This window comes from Mastigoproctus giganteus, chromosome 4, assembly GCF_048544385.1.
Source record: "Mastigoproctus giganteus isolate SK-2022 chromosome 4, ASM4854438v1, whole genome shotgun sequence".
NCBI lineage: Eukaryota > Metazoa > Arthropoda > Arachnida > Uropygi > Thelyphonidae > Mastigoproctus > Mastigoproctus giganteus.
The window spans coordinates 79,938,450-79,960,845 of NC_143578.1; the positions used below are offsets into that span (position 1 = coordinate 79,938,450).

At 38.0% G+C, this 22,396-nt stretch overlaps 1 protein-coding gene across 2 annotated transcripts in view; it reads left to right on the forward strand.

Annotated features, from left to right (window-relative positions):
- The window catches only part of LOC150086861 (urocanate hydratase-like), a 379,529-nt gene that overhangs the window by 246,329 nt on the left and 110,804 nt on the right, over window positions 1-22,396 (forward strand). The gene's annotated exons all lie outside the window — the stretch shown is intronic.

Here is a 22,396-nt window from a genome sequence, read left to right on the forward strand (position 1 = left end):
TTTTTCCATTTGTTCTAATAATTGGTCCAACCTTCGTTGGTTGCATCGTTTTATTTGAAATTTTGTGCCTAGTTAAGAAATCAGGGGTAATGGCAGTATCCCACTATCCCATTATGGCAGTATCCCAGTAACCTTGATACCACTTTTACATTGTGGGTATGTTCTGATAAAAGTGGTTCCCTTACTCATTACAGTAAACCCTCGATTTAACGGACCCCGATATAACGGATTTCGGATTTAACAGACCAGACAAATAATAATACAGTAATATACATGTTAATCTCGACCATATTATTTTTTTATGTTATACAAAACTTCAGTGTTATTATTAATTAAAAATTAATAATAATTACCTATTTCCATTATTGGTTTGATAATTATCTCCTTTTATTTTTATAATCAAATTCAGGAAATTGTTTTTTATTCTTTCTGAAAACGTGTTCAAATAGCTGTTTTCCCAGATTACAGATAAGAGCAGGTGGTGACTTGTGAGCTGAACATTACTCGGGACACTTAAGTGCTGGTGTACCAACTTACTTTGTTTTGGTCTCAGTCTGCCCCAAGCTATTGTGCAGTCAGGTTGTATACAGAGTGTTTTATGATTTCTGAATTGTGACTTTATTTATTAAATAATTTTGCAGTCCTTACAATTTAAAATGGCATCAAGTGATAGAGGAATTAAAAGAAAGCGTGTGAACTTAAATGTGGCACAGAAATTAGAGCTAATTGAGAAATTAGAACAAGGCGTCTCAGGAGCATGAGTTTGTGAAATTTACGGTATAAAAAAATACTGTTTCTGATATCCGTAAATCAAAGGCCAAATTTCAAAATAATTTTATGTTGTACAGTACTGTATATTGTATTAGTTTTTTTTTTTTACATTAAGAAAAATAAAAAAAATGCCCCCCTCCCCCCCACATATTACATTCGATTTAATGGACTTGCAGCATTAACGGACACCCCTTTTCCCCTATTAGTCCGTTAAATCGAGGGTTTACTGTACTTACATCTCTCAAATTTTGAGATAGGAATGAAGGAAAAAATCAGCTAACATATTTATAATGTTGTTGTTAACACAAGACAGTCACAATTATATTCTTTCTTCCAGGAAATCCATGCACAACTGCTTTAAATGATCCAAAGATACTAGTTCAGTATTCTGTAGCTTTACATCACCTTTGAGGAGTACCTTTATTTGAAGCCAATGAAAATTCCTCCTTTCAGTTTTGCACCGATTAAATTAGTAAACACTTCTTTAGGTAGTGTTTTATCTGGAACCTTAACAAAATTCTTCATTAATCCAAGTTTTATATGCACAGGTGAAAGAACTTTTTTAATTAAACTAGTGGTACATATATTACCTCCCTGGTAAAAATTCTTCCCTCTTTTCCCACTGTGCACAATGTAATGTTTTACTGTTGCAATACTATCCCCCAAACATACAAGACAATAATATTTGTGAAACCACTCCCATCGGCCAGTGAGTAATCCAATTATGTTAAGATCATTATCAAACTCTAACAGGGAGCTAAAGGATTTTGTAATAACTGATAGCAAAGTGGTGGAGAAATCGTTGAAGTTAAACATAAGAAAGGCACTGGAGTGGATAGGATATATCCAGTTGTATTAAAGGGAGCAGCAAAGGAAATAAGCAAACCCTTAGCCATTATCATGAGAGCATCTCTGGATTCAGGGGAGGTCCCCATGGACTGGAGATGTGTAAATGTAACCCCAATTCACAAAGGCTGATCAAAAGGTGACACGAGTAATTACAGACCTGTTAGTTTAACTTCTGTTCTGGGAAAAATAATGGAGTCACTGGTTAAAGATGCATTGCAGGATCATCTCGACAAGACTGCAGTTATAGTTCAGACACATCATGGGTTTGTTAAGGGGGAAGTCTTGAGCAACCAATTTGTTTGGATACTTACAAAGGAACTGGATGTAAAAAATAATTTTGATATCATATACTTGGATTTCAGGAAAGCTTTTGATACTGTTGCACATGGAAGACTATTGTACGAATTGGAGCAGTATGACATTAAGGGCAAGTTGCTGCTATGGATAAAGGATGGTTGAGTAGGAGAAGACAGAGAGTGATAAAGTATTAGACACTGCTCTTCATAGACCAATGTTAATAGTGGAGTCCCCCCCCCCCAAATTCATTGGGTTGTTAATGATAGTACACTACTGCAACAGGATCTAGAAAAGTTGGGCAGATGGGCTGAGAAGTGGCAACTGAAGTTTAACATTGAGAAATGCAAAGTACTGCATATGAGTAGCATACCAACTGGGTGGGTAGTGGAGAATGAAAAAGACTTGTGGGTTATTGTGCAGCCAGATATGAAGTTTTCTGAGCAGTGCAGGCAGGCTGCCACAAGAGCGCATGGGGGCTTGCCAATGATATACAGGAATTTTGCTAGCAGGGATAAGGAGGTGATTATCCCTTTGTATAAAGTGGTAGTCAGACCACACCTTGAGTATTGCATACAGATCTGGAGGCCTCATTTTAGGAAGGATATAGACCTGCTGGAGTGAGTACAGAGAAGAGGCCTCCAGAGCTATGCAGTACTCAAGGAGGGTGGCTCTTACGAAGAAAGGCTTAAGTTCTGAAATTTGCAATATATGGAGATTAGGCAACTATGAGGTGATCTGATTGAGGTGTTTAGGGTCTTGAATGGTTTGAGCAAGCTCAGTGCCAATGGGATTCTTCCTCTTGCTCAGATTATGCACCTGAAAGGGCATAAATTCAAATTGAAAAAAGACAATTGCAGAATTTGCCTTTGCCTTTAGCCAGTGGATGGGTGATTGCTGGAAGAAACTTCTATCTGTTGTTGTGGAAGTTGATAGGCTAAATAAATTCAAGAAAGAACTAGACAATATTTTGGAGCAATGGAATTTTTTTTTTTTTTTTGGCTGAGGCTGTATAAGCATGCTTTCTCGCATCATATGCTATTGCTAATGCTAAAGAACACAGCCATTCCAAGCAAATTCATGGTACTATATTGCATTCAAAAGTATGGACATAGTTTCCTATGTTTCACTCAGGGCAACAGCGTGAAATAGAAGAACAGATGGGAATAATTTCCTATGTGCAGCAATGACATTTTCTCTATGTTATATATTGTAATTTTAGTTCATGCATCAATTAACTTCTACTGTTGTAACCTAGAATCAAGGCGTTCTGCTTGCTCTTAGGATAATTTTAAATCACAAACTAAGTCCTAATTAAGCAAGAAGTCAAACTTCTTGCCTAATTAGGTGTGATACATTATAATTTTCTGATTGGGAGGACAAATCTCTTGAAGTGGATTGTCCAACAAAGCTTACAAACCAAGAACTTTGTTAAATTCATCACAACTTTCTTTATCCCATGTTTTTGGGGAGTCTGGAAGTCTTCATTATGGAGAACTTTATTATATTAGGATATTTGATGCTGTCCTTGCTTTTTCTGGACATCACTAATATTTTTGTCATGCAGAAATAGCAATCATCAATGTGGTTCTTTCACACTATAGGAACAGCAAAAAGTAAAATTTTAATTTTTCCAGTGTTAGCCACATCCACAGGTTTTATAGTGCACTTAATACAGCATATATGTGAAGTCCAAGTTTTGTCCTGATCACTATAATATTGAAACCAAAGTACACAGAATATGCACTTTTGGTAATACTGTAGATTTTTGTTTCTGAGTCTGAATCACCCATTCTTTACAATATTACAATACATTGCAAAGCAAAACACAGAAGAAACAAACAATATGCAATAGATACACAAGTAAACTGTATACATAATCACGCTACAGCTGTCTTTCTGTTAGAGAGAGAGAGAGAAGGAATATGTTGAGCATTTGCAAATATTATTATTTACAGGTAGTACAACAGACCAGTGTCATATCTACTTCCCTAAATTGTAGTAATATATACATATTATTGGTAAACACACAAAACTGTATAAATAGAAATTGTGATATGAAATTTTAAGAATTATTTTTGAAATCTGTGCATAAAAATTGACTGATATAGCTGATATATTAGTGGGGGTAAAAATTGTGTTGGTCAGTGTAATTAATTTAATGATATTAATTAATTGTTAATTTCATGTTGAATTGAATTAATATTCAATTTTTATTAATTCACTGTTAGACATTAACATGGAATTAATAAGTTTATATGTTATGGGGCTGATTTTGGTTCCTTCATTTCAGGGACAATGAGAATTTAACCTAACTAGGACCACATATGTGCTGCCTATTAAAAGTACCATGATCTGTGTTTGTGAAAATGCATGTATGCCATGTCCACTAGTTGTTTGTTTTAGCAGAAATGTACAGGTTGTTTTCCTTGGACATTACCCTTTTTTTTTTTTCTTCTTTTTTTTTTTTTTTCACTTCTGCCTTGGAGTTTGTGCCATTTGAATTTATACAAATGGCACAAACTCCAGATTACAGGATTTATACTATGTTCTCAAGCATTGTCTAAAACTACCATACTTCCAGGTTAACCATTATGTGGGACCCAGGGGGGGTCAGGATGTTTGTTATTTGTTATTTGGTTTTTAGGAGCATTAGCAACTAAGGCCACGTTGCTCCGGGATATGCGGTGGTCATTCCCTGACCTTTCCGCATCCTCCGTATTTGGTGGTGACGGGCTCGAACCCCGGTCTAATCAAGAAGCGTGTGCTGCGCACTGCTGCTCCTTCCCACCTGGCTACCGAGGCGCCGGGGGGGTCAGGAGTCCAAATAGTTGGTATGCTTTGGATGTTAAAAAGCATGAGGAGAGCCATTCAAACATCTTTTTTCGTGTGTGGAAGCATAAGGATTCAGAAGTTATGATTCTATTCTCATTTGCTATTTGTCACTTTTTTGGGTAGGTCTTTGTTTGAAAATGAGTTCTTGCAAGTGTTTCAGTCCACACATGCAATTCAGCCTGCAAACACACTTGTGGAGAATACACAATGAAGTTGACATCTGGTATCATATGAACCAGCACACTATGATCAAATTAATCTGTGTGTCCAGACAACCACCACAAGTCTGGTGTTTCAAACACTATTAAAATCAAATGCTAATTTTAACGTCTCCCAAACTAATTCGTGTTAAAGAAGTCTCTCTCTCTCTCTCTCTCTCATTATTTCATTGTGTAGTACTTTGAAAGGTGTCATTTTAGTTTGGTGAGCATTTATGATATTGTACCTATATAAATAATGTTTTTATGCAGACACAAAGCCCCAGAACCAGCAATGCAGACTTAGAGAACTTGGAGGTTGCTGGTTTTAGGATTTTTATGGTTTTTTGACAATGAATCACATAATCTATCCAAGTATTAAATTATCAAAAATTATCAAAAATATGAATTGTCCAAGCCTTTTTTAAATTTCTTCAAATTATCCACTTCCACAACACTAGATGGAAGTTTATTCCAACAATTAAATGCAAATTTCCATACATGTGTTTTGCAGCCATCCTTTTCCAACTTAAATTTATGTCTCCACGTGTGTTTCATCAGAGAGAGAGAGAGGGAGAGAGAGAGAAGATGCCATCAGCATTTAGTTTAATTATTCCTTTAAAGCCTTATGCACTTCAATTAGGTCACCACACAAATACCTATTTTGAGTTGGCACCTGTTTGGTGATCTAATTGAAGTGTATAAGGCTTTAAAAGGGTTAATTAAACTAAATGCTAATGGAATCTTTACTCTCTCTCTCTCATCTAATTTTCTTGCTTCTCTCTGGACCCTGTCCAACAGTTTAATATCTTTCCTAAAATGAGGTTTCCAGAGATCTTTATGCAGTATTCCAGATGTGGCCTAAATATTGCCTTGTACAATGAGATAATTGCATCTTTGTCCCTGCTGGCAAGGTTCCTGGATATCATTGACAAAACCCCCATGAACAATTCTAGCAGCTTGTTTGCACTGCAGAGAGCATTTCATGCCAGAGAATGTACAGTTATCCCTAAATTTTTTTTATACTCCACTACTTTGAGTTTCATCATCACCAGCCATTTTCAATCCACTGCAGTATGAAGGCCACTTCAGTAACCTTCCAGTTCTTCTGTTTTGTGCAGTGGCTATCCATCTACTACCCACAAACTTGTGAATTTCATCTGTCCATCTCCATTGTTCAAGTGTTGGCATTCAAGGTGAGCGGACACGCTTCGTCAAGGCTCCTCAGTTAAGTGGATTGGATTACTGCTGATTATTGTTTTTAAATATTTGATTTATTTAGTATATTGTTATAGGTTTTCCTGTAACAATTTAATTTTTATAATATTATAGACATCACTTTTTAAAGTTAATTTTCATTGATATTTAGTTAATTTTATAATGGTAATTACGAGATCACAATAATACTGTCAAAGGTTTTTGCCAGTATTATTGTGACTCACATGGAAATAGCCAATGGCGATTTATGGGTGAGTCATGATTTAATCCGTTGTGGAACCTGTGGAATGTTTTCCAAGGTCGACCTGGTGACTAATCATAGCTCACCTGGGGATTCTTTTCTTTGTGATCGATGTAAGGAGTGCACCGATCTTAAATTACAATTTGGTGCACTGATGGAACAGTTTGATTCACTGAAAAAACGGGTGCTTGCCCTTGAGAATAATGCATCTGGGAGCTCATCAGGGACTCAAGACTCCAGCAATCTACCAAGTGATGCACTCCCGATTCGGGCCTCAAAACAGAAAAACCAAGTGCAAACTACTCTGGTTCAAAAGGACTTTGTTTTATTAGGAGACTCTATTGTCAGGGAAATGGGGAATATTTTTTGTAATAAGGATAGGTGGAGTAGAACCAGGGTACGTCTGCCGGAAGCAACTATTAATGATGTCACCAACAGATTGTCAGATTTTAAGGGGGGTAAAGAGAATATTATTATTCATGTGGGGACTAATGACATTAAATGTACACGATCTGACGATTTGCTGGAAAAATACAGGATGTGAGGAAATGCTACGAGCTAGGCCACAATGTCTATGTGTCTGCAATTCTGCCCAGACACGATAGGAGGGATTATATGTTAAAAGCCTTGTGGATAACTCAAGACTTGAAGGGCTCTGCAAGACTTTAGGGGGGGGGGGAATTTCTATCAGCTTGGCCCACACTTGTAGGTAGAAGGAATTTGTTTTGTAGAGACAGGATGCACTTAAACAAAGGTGGTGCAAAGGTTTTTGCCAGTATTATTGAGGATACCTTAAAGGTTCAGGGAAACTGCTAGTTAGGGGGGATGTGGGTAATACTGACATGCATTTATCTGATAATATTGTTCAAAATAACTCTTGCACATACCTCAAGAGTTCTTATCTGTTACCCCCAACGGGACATATTATCTAGATGTTCTGGGGGCAGAAACGTTTCAAGTGAATTTGGGTCGCTAATGCCAGAGAAGAGCCTAAAAAACTTCAAGGGTTGTGTTAGGGTTGTTAAATATGTTAGAAGTGTCGTCAATAAAATGAGCGAATTCGAACTGCTGGTTAAAGCAAGTAACATGGACATAATAGGGCTTATGGAAACATGGTGCCACCCAGAAATAGGGGATGACAAGTTTCAGTACAGCTTGTATAATGTATTTAGGAAGGATAAGGTAGATAGAAGGGGTGGTGGGGTAATGATTCTTATCAGAAGCAGCCTGAGTGTGACGAAAGCTTTCCCGAATTCAGACGTTTCACGTTCTAGTATAGAATCTGTATGGTGTGAGATAGTTGGAAACAGGTATAATGTGAGTAGGAGTAATCTACAGACCAGGTGATTGTAAAGATTATGACGAAAGCCTCTACATGCAAATGGAATGGGCAAGTAATGGGCATCAATGTCTTATTATGGGTGATTTCAATTTGCCTCTAATTGATTGGAGTAAATGGGAAGGAAACTGGACATGGGGAACAAAATTTTTAAATCAGCTAGATGACTGTTATTTGTATCAACATGTCAGGGAAAGTACTAGAGAAAAGAATATGCTAGACCTCATCATCACCCATGAATCAGATGACATAACAGGGCTGACAGTAGAGGAACCAGTAGCAGGAAGTGATCACGGAGTTCTACGGTGGATGATGGGGAGAGAGAGAGAGAGAGGGGGGGGGAGAGAGAGAGAGAGAGAGAGAGAGAGAGAGAGAGAGAGAGAGAGAGAGAGAGAGAGGTAGTAGTAGTAAAAGGCAAAGGAATGGGTTATAATTTCAGAAAAGGAAATTATGATGCCTTAAGATGCTACATGGCCTCTATTAACTGGGTAGATATCGCATAGAGAACGAATACAATTTAACTGTGGTATGCTTTTAAAACATTAATCACAGATGCCTTGCTGCGTATTTACCATTAAAAAAATACTCCACAAGGAGGGTTCCAAGTTGGATGAATAGTGAAGTTGCCACATTACTTGAGCAGCAAAAGGTGGCATGGAAAAGTTGCAGAGCAATAAAAAGTACTGAAGCCTATAACAGCTACAAGATGATCTGTAATAGAGCCATAGAAAAAATTCGACAGGCAAAGGCAGTTTATGACAAATAGCTAGCAAACAGAGCAAAGATGGGGGGGGGGTAAGGGGGAGATAAGGAATTCTTCACACATATAAATGCTAAGAAGAGCAGGACAAACCAGATCAGACCTTTATGTAAGGGAAAGGGGATAGTATTAAATACACCAGCTACCGTTGCAGATGAACTCAACAGTTATTTTGCATTGATTTTTACAGATGAAAACCCTTTTGTGGCAATGGGAAATTGTGGGAGCGAAGTTGAAAAATATGTAATTAATGATATTGAAATTTCACAAGATTATTTAAAGAAAAAACTTACAAGCCTACAGACCAGTAAGGCTCCTGGAGTTGATGAAATATACCCTATAATCTTAAGGGAGTCGGCAAGTGAGTGCATTGAACCATTGAGGCTAATTATGCGAGCATCACTAGACTCTGGGGAGATTCCGTTGGATTGGAAAAGTGCCAATGTATCTCCCATACATAAGGGTGGTTCTAAGAGTGAAGTGGGAAATTATCAACCTGTCAGTCTGACTTCAGTGGTAAGGAAAATCATGGAGGCAATGATCAAGGGTAGAATTCAGGATCATTTGGATAGAATTGAAATTCTTAAGGATACTCAGCATGGTTCTGTAAAGGGAAAATCATGTTTAACAAATCTGGTTCACTATTTTGAAAGGGTCACTCACGAGCTGGATTTAGGGAATAATTTCGACATTGTTTATTTAGATTTCAGCGAAGCTTTTGACTCAGTCCCACATGAGCGGTTGCTTTGAAAAATATGCTTTATAAGCTGGAACAGGTTGGAATCACTGGGAAAATCCTTAGATGGATAGCAGGATGGCTTCAGGGCAGGAGGCAGAGGGTTGTGATAAATGGCTATTCCTCAGATTGGGTTGATGTAAAAAGTGGGATTCCCCAAGGATCAGTATTAGGACCACTGTTGTTTTTAATTTTCATAAACGACATCAATGAAGGGATAGAGGGCATGATGTCTAAATTTGCAGATGATGTTAAAATTGGTAGAGTAGTTAATGATCACTGTCAAGCTGAGCTTCTGAGAGACCTAGATAGACTTCAGGAATGGTCAGAAAAATGGCAGCTATGCTTTAATCCAACAAAGTGTAAGGTATTACACCTGGGAAACAGTAATCCCAAAATAACTTATTCACTTGGTGGAGTTCAACTAAACATAGTACTGGAGGAAAAGGACTTGAGTGTTACAATACGGTCAGACATGAAATTCTCTGAGCATTGTAAACAGGTTGCAAGGACGGCCCATGGTGTCCTATCGATGATCTATCGAACTTTTTCAAATAGAGATAGGGATGTGATAATCCCATTATATAAGGCTTTTGTTAGACCACACTTGCAATACTGTGTTCAAGTATGAAGACCACACCTAAAGAAAGACATCAAGCTTCTTGAAAGGGTGCAAAGACAAGTAACACGCCTGGTGAGATTGGCAAAAGGGCATCCTTATGAAGAAAGACTGAATATGTTGGTTGCATAGTTTGGAAACTAGATACCTTAGAGAAGATTTGATTGAGGTGTTTATGGCTCTGAGAGGCATCAGTAAAATGAATGAGGACAAAATTTTTAAGATTATAACTAGGGGACATAAATTCAAGTTACAGGGGGAGATGTTTAGATTGGACTGCAGGAAGTTTTATTTTAGCCAGTGAGTTATAAATTACTGGAATAAGTTGCCTATATGGGTGGTAGAGGCTGACAGTTTGGGGAAATTCAAAGGTCATCTGGATAGTACCTTTGGGTGAGGGAAGCACATAGGATGATAGGTTTAATTTCCTTTTCTTTTATTAATTATTATTTATTTTTTTTATTATATTTTTTATCAGTTTTATTCAGTTTTTTTTTTTTTTTTTTTTGGCTGGTGCAACATAAGCCATAGGATTTCTTGCACCATGCGACCATTACTAATACTAATTATTGGCTTCCAGGTTTTCTTTTAGCTCTCATGGGTACCATTCTGTTATTTTCTTAGTCCATCTGTCATCATGTCTTCGAGCTATGTGTCCTGCCCAAGTCCATTTCAGTTCTTTAGTTTTGACAAGAATGTCCTTTATTTGTGTTTGCTGCCTAATCCATGCGTTTCTCTTCTTATCTAACAGTCTGATTTCTAATATAATTTGTTCCATTCTTTGCTGTATAGTTTTCAGCTTCTCTTACATTCTTTTGGTGAGTGCCCAAGTTTCACTTCCATAAGTCATGATGGGAAACATACATTGGTTCATTATTTTGCATTTCAGACAAATTGGGATATTGCTCCTCAGTATGTGACTATATTTTCTGAATGCTATCCATCCAAAAATTTATCCTTCTCTTGACCTCCAGTCATTTATCATTATTACAGCTAATAACTTGTCCCAGATAAGTATATGACTCCACCTTTTCAATTACTGCTCCTTCAACGATTATATCCCTTTCCATGGCATACTTTTCATCATTACTTTTGTTTTAGCCATATTCATCTTTAGTCCGAAATCCTTCTTAACTCTGCATAACTGATTAAGATTTTCCTCTAATTCTTTGGGATTGTGGTTTATGATCACACCATTCACTTCAAATTGTGAATGGTTTAGATACTCTCCATTTATATTGACTCCTTTTTGTGACCAGTCTAATCTTCTGACAGATTCCTCAAGGGCAGCAGTAAACAACTTCAGAGATATTGTGCCTCCTTGTCAAACTCCTTTCTCAATTTTAAATTTGCTACTATCTTTGTCTAGTTTAATAAAGGAGGTAGCATTCTCATATATTCAATATCATAATGTATGGGGTGTCTCTGGACTTGTCTTTCCAGGTGCCTGAAATATTGCCTTATGCTGTATGGGATCAAATGCCTTTTCATAATCCACTAATGCCAGTTATAATGGTGTTTTATAATCATTTGCTTTTTCCATTAGCTGCGATATTACATGAAGGTGATCCATAGTTGAGAATCCTGTCCTAAAGCCAGCTTGCTCTTTTGATTGATTCTCATCAAGTATTATTTCTAATCTGTTAGTAATGACTCTTGTGAACAACTTGTAGATGTGTGACAAGTTAACTGGTCTATAATTTCCAGTATCTGATTTATCTCCTTTCTTGTGCAGTAAAATTATGATTGCATTATGCCACTCCTTAGGTGTCACTCCTTTCCTAAAGTATTTTATGAAGAGTCTTGCCAGTTTCTGTCATGTCTCTTCCTCCCAATTTTAACAACTTTACAGTGATGTATGCTGTTGAAGTGAGTGGTTCTTTAGGTACCTCAGATCACAACTTGGTGATTGTCTCATTTCCAATGGAGCCTTTATCTCATGGCTATTCCCAACCTTGTATTGTTTTTACAAGAATGCAAAATGGGATGACCTGTATGATATCTTTTCTTTCCTTGGTCTTATTACTGTTTCAAAAATTCTGATGTCAGCGTTTGCTCAGATCGTGTCAGTGAAATTAATTTTGTAGGAATGGAATCCTTTATTCCACCTTAAAATCTAGTTCTTTATCTAAACCTTGGTTTTCCAATAAATGTGCTAAAGCTGTTCAAAGAGAAGAATGTTGCATATCATGATTGGCTTGTTTCCAATTCTTCAGTTTCATTTTCTGCCTCCATCAGAGCTTGCATCAATTCTAAAGCAGTTATTAATCAGTCCCGACTAGATTTTGAACAGACTAAGATTAGAAAACTTGCTTCTTGCCCTAATGGTAGTCGAGCATTCTGGTTTCTTGCCAAAGCTATTGGCCGCAAATTTTGCCCATCTCTGCTCACATCTCTCAAAACCAGATGGTTCTATTGTCACTTCAGCAAAGGATAAAGCTGACCTGCTAGCATCCCATTTTTCTTCCAACTCATATATTAATGATCTTGATAAAACACCTCCCACCATTCCCAGCACGCTCCATTCAATGCCTCCTGTGATCTTCCGTCAAAAGGATGTAAGAAGGATTTTGACAAATCTTGATGCTAAGAAAGCTCCAGGTCATGATTGGTATTTCTCCACTTATTCTCAAAACCTGTGCTCCTGAACTTACTCCTGTTCTTTGCAGGGTTCGAGCTCATAGCCACCAAATACGGAGGATGCAGAAAGGTCAGGGAATGACCACCGCATATCCCCAGAGCAATATGGCCTTAGTTGCTAATGCTCCTAAAAACCAAATAGCAACAACAACAACAACCGATTTCTAGGCAAGATGATATATCTCTTTTGGGGGTTACGCTGACTTTTAATCTCTGTTGGAACAAGCACATTACAAATATTGCTTCCTCTGCATCTAAAAAACTTGGTTTTCTTTTTCGCTCTCGGCATTACTATTCTTCCAAACAGCTGTTCACTCTGTACAAATCCGCCCTGCCATGGAATATTGTTTCCACATCTGGGGTGGTGCCCCCAAAACCCCTCTCAGGCTTCTAGATTCTATTCTGAAGAGGGAAGTTAGGTTAATTAATGACTCATCTTTAACAGAGTCTCTGCACTCTCTGTCTGTTAATATATTTTTTTTTTCTCACCACGGGGAATTATTTTTTTATTTTTATTTTTTTCACCACAGGGATTTTTATTTATTTATTTATTTATTAATTTTTTTCTGGTTATTTATTTTTTCCCTCTCTGAAGTGGGCACCCAGAGAAATCTGGCCCACCTTTTGGCAACATCAGTTGGGTCAGAGTCTCGTATCAAGACACTGTGCTCTATTGGGACTGGCCCACCTTCCCGTGGTGTGGATGAGTACCAAAAGACATCTGTCCAGGTGATTGATGCTTCTGGGTAGCCAAGTGGCCAGAACATAACAACAACAAAGCACACACATAATACACACAAACCTATACTACTCACATTTCTTGTCCTCTTACAGTGGTACTGTCCTTTACAGAGATACAAGGCAGAGATGAACTCATATTCTTGGAGCCACCCCTTACCAAAACACGTCCACATGAACTCTGTCTCATAGATTTACTGTTTCTGTTACATGCCTTTTCTGCAGATACTTCCATGGGCACTGTTCTTCTGAATTGGCTTCTATGATTCCTACTCTCTCTCTTTCAAAACAGTCCGATCACATGCCACCACCAGCCAACATCCATTCACTGTCCAACTTCAAACTCACAGAACAAACTTTGCATCTTCCTCATTTATTCATTCAACTGCCGTTTTCTGGAACAACCTTCCTTCATACATATTTCCTGAAAATTACAGTCTACAGAAGTTCAAGTCTAATGTCAACAAATATCTTCTTTTGTGTTCTCAACACCCAACCCATGCACGGTACTAAGTACTATAGGTTATAATACTTCTCATGTTTGGGGTTTCCATTATAAAAAAAAAAAAAAAAAAAAACCCTTCATCTTCACCCGGGGCTTTCTGATTCTTCATTTTCTTCAATTCATGTTCTACCTCATCAGGAAGGATATCGGGTATGTTGTATGTGTTGCTAATTTGTGATCCATCTTCCTCACTGTTGGCATTTTTCCCTCGCTCCTTATATAATTCTTTATAGTAGTCATCTGCTATTTGAATTATGCCTTCTCTGCTATTTATATGAGGGTTTCTGAAAAGTAAGGTAACACTTTTTTTTTTCTTATTAATGGTGAAAGATGAAACATGGTGGACAGATAGACCCATTAATAATGTACAAAAAGACTGCCAGTGCAGTGTTGCTGCTGACTGGGCTAGCCAGGTGGGTAAAGTGCTTGCCTGGCAACCCAAAGGTAAGTGTAAAGTGTGTTTAGGGTCAAACGGCACCAGGGGTTTCCCCCATCTCCGCGTTGCTTTCATTGTGGGTGAACCAGTTCGCTGGGAAATGCCAGAGATTTAAAAGTGTATGGATATTGTATATGTGTAGTGTCATGTACCGTTGTTCATCTGGTCGTTTAGCCGCTGGACCCCTACTGAGGCCCAACGTTGCCCCACTTTCGCCCCGTGGAGGCAGACCAGGAAACACCAGCAGACTAAGATTTACTCTGGCAGGTCCTGCCGCTTAATTTCCTGAGATTTCGGCGGCTAGGACCTAAAAAAAAAAAAAAATCCATTAGGTTAGTTTGTTTGTTATTTGGAGCATTAGCAACTAAGGCCATATTGCTCGGGGATATGCGGTGGTCATTCCCGACCTTTCCACACTTTGTATTTGGTTGTGACGGGCTCGAACCCCGGTCTAATCAAGAAGCGTGTGCTACGCACTGCTGCTCCTTCCCACCTGGCTATGGAGGCGCCCCATTAGGTTAGTGACGATGCACACACACATATATACATATGTACAATTACATACACGTGTATACATACACATATGCGTTGGCATGGGGGTATGATCGCTAAGGTTGTTATGCCGAATTTAGGCTCAAAGGATTTTTGGCACGTTAATTTTTGTTGTGTGGGGCTTTTAGCATTAGCATTAGCATTAGTAGAGGCATATGATGCAAGAAAGCAAGCTTATTCAGCATCAGCCAAAAAAAAAAAAAAAAAAACACACACCACTCCCATTTCACCCCTCCGTTCGTTCGAAATACCTGTCCAGTTGAGCTTTAAATTTGTTTAGGCTATCAACTTCAACAACAAGTGATGGAAGTCGGTTCCACCAACCAACCACCCGCTGGCCAAAGGCAAATTTCCGCACATCTATCCGACATCCGTCCTTCCTCAATTTGAATTTATGCCCTCTGAGGTGATTATTCTGAGAAAGATGAAGAATCCCATTGGCATTGAGCATGCTCAAACCATTCAAAGCCTTATACACCTCTATCAGATCACCTCGCCGGTGCCTAGTCTCCAGACTCTGTAATTTGCAAAACTTAAGCCTTTCTTCGTAAGAGCAACCCTTTGTTCCATTTACTAATCTTGTTGCCCTTCTCTGTACCCGTTCCAGCAGCTCTACATCCTTCTTGAAATGAGGCCTCCAGACCTGTATACAGTACTCAAGATGTGGCCTAACCATTGCCTTATACAAGGGAATAATCACCTCCTTATCCCTGCTAGAAAAATTCCTGTATATCATTGACAAGACACCATGAGCTACTCTTGCAGCTCGTCTGCACTGCTCAGAGAACTTCATATCTGCATGCACAATTACCCCCAGGTCCTTTTCATTCTCCACTACTGTCAGTGTAGTACCGCAGAGTTGATACATTGCTCTGGGGTTACTGTTACCCATATGTAGTACTTTACATTTGTCAATGTTAAACTTCATTTGCCACCTCTCAGCCCATCTGTTCAACCTTTCCAGATCCTGTTGCAGCAGCATAGCGTCAGTAGTGTCCTTAACGACCCTGCCAACCTTTGTATCATCTGCAAACTTAGACATTAAACTTGATATCCCATCATCAATATCATTCATAAACACCGAAAACAATGGACCCAACACTGAACCTTGAGGAACTCCACTAATAACATTAGTCCACGTTGAGCAGTGTCCATTGATTACCACTCTCTGTCTTCTGCCACTCAACCATCCCCTTATCCATAGCAGCAATTTGCCTCCAATGCCACACTGCTCCAATTTGTGCAGCAGTCTTCCATGTGCAACAGTATCAAAAGCCTTTCTAAGATCCAAATATATAATATCAAAGTTATTCCCTGCATCCAGTTCTTTTGTGACTACATCATAGTATCCAATCAAATTGGTCAGGCAAGACCTGCCCTTAACAAAACCATGCTGCGTCTGAGCTATAACTGAATTCTTGTCTAGATGATCCTGCAGTGCTTCTTTAACCAGTGCCTCCATTAATTTACCTGGAACAGAAGTTAAACTAACAGGTCTATAATTACTTGTGTCAGCCTTTGATCCTCCTTTGTGAATTGGGGTTACATTTGCACATCTCCAGTCTATGGGTACCTCCCCTGAGTCCAAAGAAGCTCTCATAATTATGGCTAGGGGTTTGCATACTTCCTTTGCTGCCTCCTTTAATATAACTGGATAGATCCCATCCACCCCAGGTGCCTTTTTTATGTTTATCCTCAACAATCTCTCCTCCACTTTCCTCTCAGTTATTACAAAATCATCCAGCTCACTGCCAATGTTTACTTTACCTACATCATTCTCCTTCCTGAATAACTCCTCATGCGTGAATGTAGATGCAAAATACTCGTTTAGATTGTTAGCCACCTGAGCAGGATCCTCAACTGTTGAACCATCAATATCCAGTGGACCAATCTGATTCATCCCTTTCCTTCTCGAGTTCAAGTATGTAAAGAACTCCTTTCTGTTTTTCTTTGCATCCTTTGCCAAGGATTTTTCGTAGTCTGCCTTTGCCTGCCTAATCTCCTTTGTGACTTGGTTACAGACCAACTTATGTCTATCATAAGCTTCCATGTCACCCATTAATTTGTATGTATCCCATGCATTTTTCTTCTCTGCCACATGTCTCATTAGTCCATCTGACAACCATTTAGGCCTAAACCTTGAACAATATTTCTTAGTTGGTATGTAAAGCCTGGTAGCCACCAAGATTAGTTCCTTGAATGCTTCCCATTTTGAGTTTGCTGTTGGTAACATCATCAGTTGGTCCCACTGTATAGAATTTAAATACTGTCTCAGACCATCATAGTCACCTTTACGAAAACAAAAACCCTTCCCTTTACCTCTGATGGTAGTTACCTCCTTGAGTAAATCCCACTTCAACACACTGTGATCACTGCCACCTAGTGGTTCATTTATCTGCAGGTTCTTAATGCATGAAGAATCACTACTGATAATCAGATCAAGAGTATTACTCCCTCTTGTTGCCTCACGAACATGCTGATGTAGAAAACAATCATCCAATAAATCCACAAAAGCCTTGCTTTTGTGGATTTTTTGGATGATTTTAATTTCCTTTTGGAAATTAAAATCCCCCATTATAAGACTCTCTGATTTACTGGCCCACTCTATTTCCCTGTACAATATATTATTATACTCATCAGAGTCATTAGGCCTATAGCACACTTCTACTCTCAATTTTGATTTCCCTATGCTTATGTCACACCAAACTGACTCGACACTGCCCTGTCCATCGATGTCAACTGGCTTCACTTCCTTTGACTTTATGTGTTTCTTAATTAATAGCATAACCCCTCCTCCCCTCCTGTCCTGTCTATCCTTTCTATATACATTGTATTCCCCAAATTCCAGTTCCGCATTACTTATATCTGTGTGACACCACGTCTCTGATATCCCAACAATATCTGCCTTTGATGTTTTGAGCAATACCTCAAATTCATCAAATTTATTTACCAAACTCCTAGCATTGGTGTACATGCAGGTATACATGCACCTGTTTCTATTCTTAGCTACCCTAACACAACCCATGTGTTTACTTGTAACGCAATGACTACCAGCAGTCTCTGAAATATCCTGCATCTTGTTTTTCAGACTTCTGCTCATTTGAATAGAAGCAGTGCAAGAATCACTTCCACCTCTGCCAGTGGCTACTGTTAATCTATTAGTCCTTGTATCCCCCCCAACTAGCAGTTTTCCGACCCACCTAACACTGCCTCGACAGCATCAGCAAAAATTCTTGCACCCTTTCTATTTAAGTGTATCCCATCCCTGTAGAAGCAATCTCTCCTGTTAACAAGTACAGTCCAGGCTGAAAAAAATTCTACCCCTTGAGCCTTGCACAATCCCTCCAGGGCCGAATTGATCGACAAGGCTCTCATCATATACTCCCTCCTATCGTGTCTGGGCAGAATTGCAGACACATTCAAGTTCAACCCTAATTCACGGCTTTTTTTCAACAGTGACCTGTACTTGCTAAGTAATTCCGCTGGTCTCCTACTCTTAATATCATTAGTGCCAACGTGTACAACTATATCACCTTTTGTGCCCTTAAAAGATGATATCCGCTCTACAACGTCATCAACCTTTGCCCCTGGCAGACATACCCTGGTCCTATTCCACCTATCCTTTTTACAAAGCATGTTCCCCGTTTCCCTGACAATAGAGTCACCAACAACTACTAGTTCCTGTGGGACCAGCGCATTCTGCCTAGGGGGCTACCCCTGTGTTGCCTGATGACCAAGTGCAAGCTCTGGCGTTGATGTGGGCAGCTGAGAGCTTGATGGGCCCCTCAATTTATTTCCTTCGAGGGCATCCACCCTGTCCTTCAAGGTCTCATAAAGGCCCATAACAACGCTGAGTTGTCGCCTGATTTCCTTGCACTCCTTACATCGTGCACACACAAAGCATCCCCCTTGGCAGTATCATGTCCCGTACCCGACTGCTCCACAAACATCAAGCAAACAGTGCATTTTAATAGACTGTGATTCAGAGGGCAACTGCCCCCCTCAGTTCTCCCCTGAACCACAGCACTCCCATTAGCTTGAGCCTTTTGCTTTGCTGCTCTGGTCAGAGTCATGATTCCAATTTAATTCAATAAAATTTAAAACAAAAATTAAATCCTTAAGTTATATCCCAAAACAGTTATGTTATATATATATATATATTTTTTTTTTTTTTTTTTTTCGGTATCTAGTGTTCCCTTTATACAACTTCCGTATCACGTGTACCACTATAGTTATGTATTAATTATTTGTTACGATTAAGTCGTTATATATATTTATAGAGTTAAAAATACAATTTAATTGACAATAAAGTTTATCAAGATTAATAGATTTACTGATTAATTGACAATATTATATTATGCAGTATACTACACTAAGCTTATGCTATCGTGTAAAAATGGCGGGAATTCACGAATGGTATTTCTACTGACTCGTAATATTGATTAGCTTCGAAATCTCGCTATCTCAATTTAGAATAAACTAAGGATCCTGACTAGGTCTATAATCTACTTATAGAAGATAATTTGATATAACAATTGGTTAATAAATCGACTAAATTTGGTTAAAAGACCTCTCGTTCAATTTGTGACACGTGGATTTGATACCGTTACCGATACTAAGTAATATCTACGAAATCTCTGTCTAAGTTAAACTTTAAACTAAGTATCGTAACTAGGAATATAAAGCTACTCTAGAAAATAAGTTAATATGACAATTTAATCTAATAAAGCAGAAAATAAATCAGGAAAAACTTCTCTGTTTGAAGAGCTTTAAGGAGCAATGTCTGCCCAGGTTAACCTCGCACCCAGACTTTAGAGTTGGTTGGTCTTTTATGAAGAAATTGCTATTTTGCATGTTTTAGCAAAGATTAAGTAAGGCAAATATAAATGGGATATTTGTTTGTTTGTTTGGGGCTTCACTGTGTGGATTCCTTTTGGAAGGTTGTTTCACCAAGTTCCCTTGCCTTCTCTAGTTCTAGGACAGCAGGATAGTAGATCAGCACTTCAGGAGAGGAGAATGTCTTGCCAGAATTAATTTGCAGTGTGGCACACACAGTGGACTAAACAGTCCCTCAGTTCCATTTAACAAAGTCTTGCTTTCATCACTCCTTATCAAGTTGGGACTGGTCACACAATTTGTTAAAACATTGATCCTCAAGATGACACCTTCATGCATATACATTGTTTTCAAAATTGTCTGATGCAAAAGTGAAGGGTGGTATATTTATTAGCCCAAAGTTAGGCTGATGTTGGCTTTATAAGAGCTGGAAGACAAAATGACTGATATGCTGAACAGAATAACTGGCATTTTGCTCAGTCATTTTGTAATGAAATCGGAAAATTGAAGATACATTGACACAAGAGAATGTTGCTTCATTCATAGTAAAAGACAAGTTAACTAAAGCTGAGATATAATGTCGGCCATTAACCAATGTGAAAAGAAGTTAATGGACCTTGGGTTATATGGGTCATGTGTTAATGTTGTTTATCCATTCCATGAACACAGGAATGGATATTGCTGGAGAGGATTGTACAATATACTGTGTCACTTTGGTTATATTTATTAATTGGGATCACATCATTTGGGTGCAAGACAGTTAAGCATGACATTTCACTGAATATTTTCACTTTGGCATATGACAATTTAGTTAAAAACAATTAGTAGCTACTAACAATCCATGCTAGGAAGGTCTGTTGGTTTGATTTTAATGGAATTTGGGAGGGCTCAACAAATTTTTCTAAAAAAAAAAAACCAAATGTAAAATTTCATGAAAATCCATTCATTGAAAGTCACGTTATTACATGTGGGCAGATGGAAAAGGAATAATAACATGATTTTTACCTCCAAGAACTTAAATACTGTTTTTAACCAATTTTTATGTGTAGATTTTGAAAATCACCACGATAGTTTCACATCACGTCACAGTTATTAAATATAAAGGGAGTAACGTTTTACCAAAATATGCCAATTTCGCATAATCTAGTCGGTAATGTATGATGTACTGATTTATTTTAACAGATATAAGCTGATTCTCTTAATTTTAGCAATTGATTCTGGCCTCTATTTTCTTCTGATAAACATAATCAGACTTCTACCTATAGTTCTTATATTCAAATTCCGATGCAACATTACTATTGTGGATTATTGCGGACACAGAACGAAATGGATGGAAACAGAATAAATAATGACAAGTTTAATATTAATTGGAAAACACACATATATTAAATTAGATACATACAAAAGCTTTCGGTTAGTTTGTTAACCTTCATCAGTCAAACTAACTGAAAGCTTTTATATGTATCTAATTTAATATATGTGTGTTTTCCAATTAATATTAAACTTGTCATTATTTATTCTGTCTCCATTTTGCTCTGTGTCTGCAATAATCCACAATAGTAATAATGAATCCAGAGCACACAGATCTCTTTAATCATATTCAATGCAACAATTTACAATTTGAAGAGAGCGCACCTACATTTTTGTTAAGGATTTTTGTAAGCTGTGCTAAGGTGTTCCAGGTATTAACTGATCTTGACGTTCTCAGGGTTGTAAATCTATCTTCCAAACATAAACAGCCCCTTGAGAGTAGGAGGGTGCAGCCTGCAACCCTTGCAGTAGCAGTAAAATAATTTTTGGCTCTATCTGCCGATTCACAAATATTTTTCCTTTCAGTGTTTTCACACGAGTATAACTAGTAAATTTCCATGTCTGTGTACCGTGTAGTGATAAAAATTGAATTTGTGTTGTTTTTATATTGTAGTGTTCAAAATTGAATTTACGTTTTCAGAAATTCATTTGGTGCTATGATGAATAAGCAGACACATAGGAAGTGTATTAATCATCCAGACAATTTTTATGTTTGTGGATGGTTTACCCTAAAGACTCAAAGAAAAAATATCTATGATATTACAAAATGTTCGTATCCTTTTTATTTTGGATGTAAAATTGGTGATCAAGACAAACCTTGTGTACTTCACAAGTGTTGTATAACCTGTACAACAAACTTAGGAAGTGGTTATATGGCAAACTCAATGCGTTACCATTTGCAGTCCACACATGGTTTGGCAGAACCATCTAACCACATTAATGATTGCTACTTGTGTATGACAAATATATCTGGTATGTCTAAAAAAAAGCAAACATGCTATAATATATCCAAATATACCTTCTGCAAATTGGCCTGTTCCACACAGTGACGATTTGCCAGTACCAGTGCTCCCCAATACTTGGGATAACAGTAGTGGGGAAGATAATAGTGATCAAGTTCAAGTTGAGGATTCCCCAGAAGCCTCCACTTCACATGATATCGTCTATCAGCCAATAAGCTCAGGTAGTGAGGTACATTTAATCAAACAAGATGAGTTGAATGATTTGGTTCCAGACTTAAATTTGCTGAAAGAACAACTGGACTATTAGGTTCTAGGTTACAGCAGTGGAATATACTCACAGTAGGAATAAAGAGTTCAGTGTTTTGAAAAAAGACATGAAAAGTTTTCGATATATTTTGCTATGGAGGACAGTAGGTGTTTTTGCAAAGGCATTATTGGACTTCTGAAAGAACTAGGTGTCATGCATAAGTCAGATGAATAGCGTTTATTCATTGATGCCTCAAAATTAAGTTTTAAAGAGTTTTGCTTCATAATGGCAACGAATTTCCATCAGTTCT